Here is a 6,365-nt window from a genome sequence, read left to right as displayed (position 1 = left end):
GGGACACGGGTTTGAGCCCTGGTCAGGGAAGATCCCACATGACGCGCAACAGCTAAGCCCATGCGCCACAACTTCTGGGTCCGCGTGCCACAACTACTGAAGCCTGCGTGCCTACAGCCCGTGCTCTGCAACAAGAGAAGCCACTGCAGTGAGAAGCCCCTGCTCGCCTCAACAAGAGAAAGCCCGCGTGCAGCAACAAAGACAGAACGCAGCCAAAACTAAATAAATAAATTTATTTTTTTAAAAAAAGAATTACATGTTATTACAATGTCCATCCATATAGTCAGCAATGTAAGTCAAGATAAAGAGTGATCTGGGGTTTCCCTGGTGGCGCAGTGGTTGAGAGTCCACCTGCCGATGCAGGGGACATGGGTTCGTGCCCCGGTCCGGGAAGATCACACGTGCCGCGGAGCGGCTGGGCCCGTGAGCCATGGCCGCTGAGCCTGCGCGTCCAGAGCCTGTGCTCCGTGGTGGGAGAGGCCACAACAGTTAGAGGCCCACGTACCGCAAAAAAAAAAAAAAAAAAAAAAAAAAAAAGAAGCAATGAACCAGACCATTCAAACTTTCCTGGCACCCACCTAAGAAATACTTTTTACTTTGCAACCTGTATCTATCTCTTTTTGAAAAAAAATTCATGAAACAACATTTACCCTAATTATGTTTGAGGCACTCTGATATTGCCTATTACATTGTATTCGTTTATTATAAGTGGTGATTATGCCCTGCCAAACTGATCTCACCAGCCGCTACTGGGACCCAACCTATCATGTGTAAAACACTGAATTAGATTTACACATATACCAACAGGGGTGGCCTCAAATCATGCTGCTGGGTGAGAATAGTAGGAAACAGAACAAGATTTATAGCATAATGCCACTTAGGAAAGCAAAAATCACACACACACACATACAAGGATACACAATGGTTAAGGATATACATCAAACACATTAGAGGAGGTACCACTGGGCGAATGAAAAACGGAAAATAAACTTCAGGAGGACCTGGATTCAAGGATGCCCGCGTGCTGTGATCTGAGAATGGTTGGCTGGGCTCGGAACTGGGGTCCAACAAAACAAAAGACGGGGGGTCATTTACTGGAAAAGTTTGAGGATCACATAGATATCCAGAAAATACATAGGAGCTGGAGAATGTCGCATTTAGAATTCTTGAAATGTATTTAAGAAATCAATCCATAAGGTCAGAGACAAAATATCATCCAGGGCAAAGTTGGAAGAGAGGAGGAAGGGTCCCCTCACCACCGACAAAGTGATACCAGATGAAAAGGAGGTGGTCGGCTTGCAGGCTGGCAAAGAGCGCGGTCCCAGAGGCCTGGCCTGTCAGTGCACCCCCGGCGCACTCCAGGGGAGGGGGCTTATGGCGGGAGCCACGATGACTCCAGGGAGGGGCTCTCTGTCGAGTGCACAGCCCCCACCTCATTGCGCTCTCGCCCGAAGCCCCTGCCGCCCAGGAGGTTGCCTGCCCCCAGCCCTTGGTTACAGCTTTTCTGGACCAGGACGGGCCCCTAGCCCCAGACTCACCAGTGCTCAGACCATCTGCTTCCCTTTACACCGAGCAGCCTCGTTTTCCTCGACTAAGGAGATTCTCCGGGAACCTGAACCCAGAAGGGGGAGATCATTGCCATCGGGGTGAGGGCTGCAGCAGGAGGGTCTGGAATCTGGGCAGGAAAGACTGGTCTGGGGCGCGGGGGGGGCGGGCAGAGTTACGGGGAACAAAAACTGGGGCCAGCCAGGAAGGCAGTGGTGGCAGCGTGGAAACAGACCCTGAAAGCATGGCTGGGTTATTTACCAGCACAACACAGAGCTGGGCTTATAAAGGGAAATCCTACGAGGGCCAGGCAGGCAACACAGAAGAGTGAACAGAACGGGGGGGACGGTAAAACTGGGGGGCTCCCCAGAGCACAGTCCATGCAAAGGGCAGTCACCCAAAGTGGCCACTGTTCCCATGCAGAAAAGGGACCCTCAGGGTCCAAACTGTCTCATTTTCAAGAGAAGCCAATAAATCCAGAATCTAGTGTAAAACCTCCCAATTTATTTTATTTTATTTTAATTTTTTGGCCACCCCGTGCGGCATGCGGGATCTTAATTCCCCAACCACGGATCGAGCCCGTGGCCCCTGCAGTGGAAGCGCAGAGTCTCAACCACTGGACCACCAGGGAAGTTCCAAACCTCCCAATTTTTGAATTGACAACACTTCTTTGCTTTTAACACGTCTACAGACTGAGGTGGTAAGTGGCCAGACGCCCAGACCCTGCTGGTTCAGGCCTGCAGGATCCCCTCTGACCAGCCCTCCACGCCCCTGTGGGGGACCATCCCTCCCTCCCTTCTCACTCCTCTGGCCCCTGTGACAGCATGCCTTCCTTGTAAAGGTCAAAGCTAATAAACGGGGTGATGGGTATTTCCTGGGCTTCCCAGAGCCTAGGCAAAGCCCTGCCTAAGCTTTTAACTTCTCTTGTCATCATTCCGTGCTCACCACCAATTCCTGGGGTCTAATTTTGCTTCCTGGACCCTTTGATCCGGCAGGCGGGGTGCCCTGATTAGGGAAGAGCGCCGGCCCCTTTTGGGAAGGGACGGGCTGTCAGCCTGCTCTCTACAACTGCCCTGGGTGTGCCTAGTTACGGGGACCATCGCCTAGAGACGGAGTGTCTCAAAGTGCGCTGACAACTCCAGGGTCCACGCCTGCAAAGAAGGTGCTAGAAGTCTCCCCAACTCTGCCTGGAAATCTGCAGGTCCTGGTGCCCTGGAGGGGCACCCATCTCCAGGATGGACTTGCCTGTAGAAAGGGGAGACCCTACAGAAAGGACACCCTCTGAGCCCACCTACATCCCTGCTGCATCCGTTCATCCCTTCAACCGGTCAGTCCCCTTCCCCACCGCCCTTGCCCTGGTGGGGAACTGGTGCCGTGGGGTCCCCTGAGGCGACACCCTCACCCGCAGCATAAACATCACACCTGCTACCCACCTGGCCCAGAGCAAAGCACTGTGAAGCAAAGCCCCAGGGCAGGCGGGGAAGCCCCTGGGCCACTATAATGCCTACACAAAGTCTCTGCTGCAGTCAGGCGACTGGGAAGAGGTCGGGATGCAGGGCTAGAGCTTGAGGCAGAGGGGGCAAAGGGCGGGCGGAGGTCTGGCTGGAGGGGATGGAACCGGCCTGGACTCAGGAAACCTGAGGAGAGCGATGGGAGAAGAGAAAGACCCAGTGGGTGAAGTCAGGGCGCTGGGGAGAAGGTGGGGAGGGGACGGGAAGGGAACAGGGAGAGGCAAGTGGGCGGGTCCACAAAGAACGGAGAGTTGGAGGGACCAGGAGTCCAGGCTTCGGGCAGGCAGAGCTAATCATCAGCTTTGAAACTGCCCAGTGAACTAGGCAGCTCCTAGCAGACTCCCCGTTATTGCCTCTGGGTCTCCCCACGTGTCGGCCCGAGAACCCACATCCCAAGTGCTCAAAGGAGAAAAACCCGGGGCAGGGGCCTCCCTAGTGGCAGAGTGGAGCCTGCCTCAGCTAAGCTTCTCTGGGGTCAGGGGTCAGTGCCCACCCTGCGCCAGGCGCAGTTGACAGAGTCACTGCCCCCACGACCCTCGCAACACCCAAAGGATGCGTTTCCCCGTTTGACAGAAAACCAAGGCTCACGGAGGGGAAGTGATTCGCCCAGAATGCATCTGAGGCTGCTCCATCAATTCGCAAGCCTTACGGCCCAGTCCCTGCTCTTAGAACCGGGCATGCGGGGGTGAAAGAGAGACAGGCCTAGCACTCAACTGTGTGCTGTACTTCAGAGAGGGAAACGGACAAATAGAGAAGGTCAGCTAAGGATCAAGAAAATACGAAGGCCCACAACACTGTAAATCAACTATATTTCAATAAATTTAAAAAAGAAAAAGAAAAAAGGAATGAATGAGACAATATATACAAAAAAAAAAAAGAAAGGAAGAAAACACGAAGGTAACAGGGTCAAGCGTGTGTGGGATGCTACTCTGGCTGGCGAACTCAAGGGAGGCCCTTGAAGAGGTGACAGCCTGCCCAGCAGACCCCCAGGGAAGGCCTGTCACACAGAGGGAACCGTGAACACAGCATCCCTGAGACTGGACAGAGCTTCCTGCCCAGGGCACAAGCGAGCACGTGCAGCTGGAGCTGAGGGCAGAGGGGTGGGCCTGCAGAGAGAGGGGACGGGAAGCTGCAGGACAGAGGCTGAGGGTGGAGGCAGGGCGGCCCAGCAGGAGGCTGTTACGCAGGCCTCCACGTTAGAGGTGATGGGCCTAGAGCTGGCGAGAGGATGGTGGACCAGGGGTGCAAGGGAAGAGACAGGAGGAGGATGTGGGCCTGAACTGGGGAGGCTGGGGAGGGAGCAGAAATGAAGGGGACGCAGATTTTGACCCTAAAACCCAAGCATCTTACCCCTGACGGGGACTTTGTCTCTTTCTCCTTTGTCCCTCATTAGCCAGGCCAGCGGGTACAGAGTAGGTATACAATTAACTCATTCATATATTCAATTAATATTTATTGAGCACCTACTGTCGTGCCTGGCAAAGTCCTTGCTCCTGTGGTGATAGAGGGGAGGGAGAAGAGAATGGAAGATCTTTGTTTCAGGTGCGGTGGTCACCGCAGGCTTCTCTCCGACCTCCCTGGGGGAGTGAGGTGGTGAGTCTTAGCTGTGAATATCTTGAAGAAGTACATTTCAGGCAGAGGAAGCAGCAAGTACAAAGGCCCGGAGATGGGAGGGTGCTCACTGAGTTTGTTGATTCATTAATCGGTACCTGTGCCCTTGCCTTGGAACTTTCTAAGATCAGTGCCTGGGACTTTCTCATCAGACGGGAGTGGTCAGAGGGGTGAGTGGGGGCCACATCCTCCCCTTATGCAATTCCTCTTTCCCCAACACTGGCCAGGCCTAGAAGCAGGACAGGTGGAGGAGAAAAGGCAGAGACAGTCAAGCAAGAGGGTGGGTTCTGTGCTGTCCCACTACTCACCCCCAGGCTGTTCCCGGTTTTAGCCCCTGAAGGTCCCACCCTGTCATTCCCCTCCCCCCCCCCCCACCCCCGGCACTGGGAAGCCCCTGCCCCTCACGACAGTCACTCCTGCTGAGTGGAGCTGCTGTCTCTCACTCTGCCACACCCGCTCTGCTCAGCTCCGGCACCACGGAGGGACCTAGGAGAGCAAATAGTGCAAATGAAGGGCCTGCCCAGGTGAACCCTAACCGCGCCGCCTGCAGTGCAAGTGCGGAGTCTTAACCACTGGACCGCCAGGGGAAGTCCCCCGGCTTTCTTACGCTCATAAAATAATTGGAAGCGGACCATCACTTCCTCATCATCATTCCTAAGTCATTTCTACTTCTCCAGCAATCTTGCTGACATGTCGCTCTAAATTCCACCGATTCAAGACTTTCTATTCTTACGAAGAAAGCATAACAGGCAGCAGACCCCCAAACAGGCCTGACCACACACGGAACAAGGCAGGCGCTAGGTTAACGTACCTGACGCGGTTTCTGCGGCAGCGACAGAATCAGATGAACCTCTGACAGGGAGATGCCCGGGATGGGGCTTGGGGTGGGGCGGCGGGAGCGTCAGGTGCCAGCTGAGAACGTCCCCGGGCAAAGTCACCGGGGAGCTGCCTGCCTGAGTGGGCCAAGTAACTTCCCTCACCCTGCTTCGAGACGGAGAAAGGAGACCCTGCTTCACCTTAGGCGGCAACCCCCTCCCTGTTTATCAACAGCTGAGAAGGGCTGGGAGGGTCTCAGCTGGAATTTACCCTTCTTGGGGTGGGGACGTTGTGCGCTGCCCCCTTGAGAACTCAAGCCCCATCAAAAGTCCAGGGAGAACAATGACTTTTGTCTTGTCCTATTTGCCTTCTGGATGGTCCCTGCGGAGGCGAGCAGGGCTGTACGCCCCGCTTTGGGGGAGAGAAAAGGGACGCAGGAAAGACGGCCCCGGGGAGTCCACTCCGTTCACATTTACCGAAGCCTCGCAAGACCCCCGACCTTTTACGGGCATCATCTCATTTATCGCCCGTGGCTCAGAGACGGAAACAAGAGCCCAGGATCACAACGGCCCACGGTGGTGGAGCTGCAGAGCCCGGGCGCGCGCCTGCCGTCTGGACGCCGCCGCCTCCCCGGACGCTCGGGCGGACCCGCCGGGGCGGACCCGGCTCCTGAGCCCCGGGCCCTCGAGGAATCAGCGCCGCGGGCACAGCCGTGCCCTGAGACTTGGGAGCGGCTCCGGGCCTGCAAGTCGGCAGGGGTCAGCCCTCCCCCAGGGCCCGAGCCTCCCCTTCGGGCCGGGTCCTGGCCCCCGCCCCTGCCCGGGGGCTCCTCCGGCGGCCCCGCTGACTCAGCGCAAACCGAGCCGCGGCGGGCGGGCGGGC

General features: G+C 56.1%; 1 long non-coding RNA gene across 4 annotated transcripts; it reads right to left on the bottom strand.

Annotated features, from left to right (window-relative positions):
- Nucleotides 1-280: 280 nt before the first annotated feature.
- On the bottom strand, nt 281-6,193 carry LOC132428232 (uncharacterized). Of its 4 annotated transcripts, XR_009520086.1 has the most exons (6): nt 5,479-6,193; nt 5,111-5,153; nt 4,766-4,896; nt 4,407-4,549; nt 1,539-1,612; nt 281-458 (listed from the first exon to the last, which is right to left on the bottom strand). It is a non-coding gene; the product is annotated as an uncharacterized lncRNA (long non-coding RNA). The 4 variants fall into 4 exon arrangements; XR_009520087.1 differs by having other exon boundaries at nt 4,407-4,896; XR_011246533.1 differs by having other exon boundaries at nt 4,532-4,896.
- Between the last annotated feature and the right edge of the window lie 172 nt (nt 6,194-6,365).

The sequence above is a fragment of the Delphinus delphis genome, chromosome 7 (assembly GCF_949987515.2).
Source record: "Delphinus delphis chromosome 7, mDelDel1.2, whole genome shotgun sequence".
Taxonomy (NCBI): Eukaryota; Metazoa; Chordata; class Mammalia; order Artiodactyla; family Delphinidae; genus Delphinus; species Delphinus delphis.
This window is presented reverse-complemented; position numbering and strand designations above follow the sequence as displayed.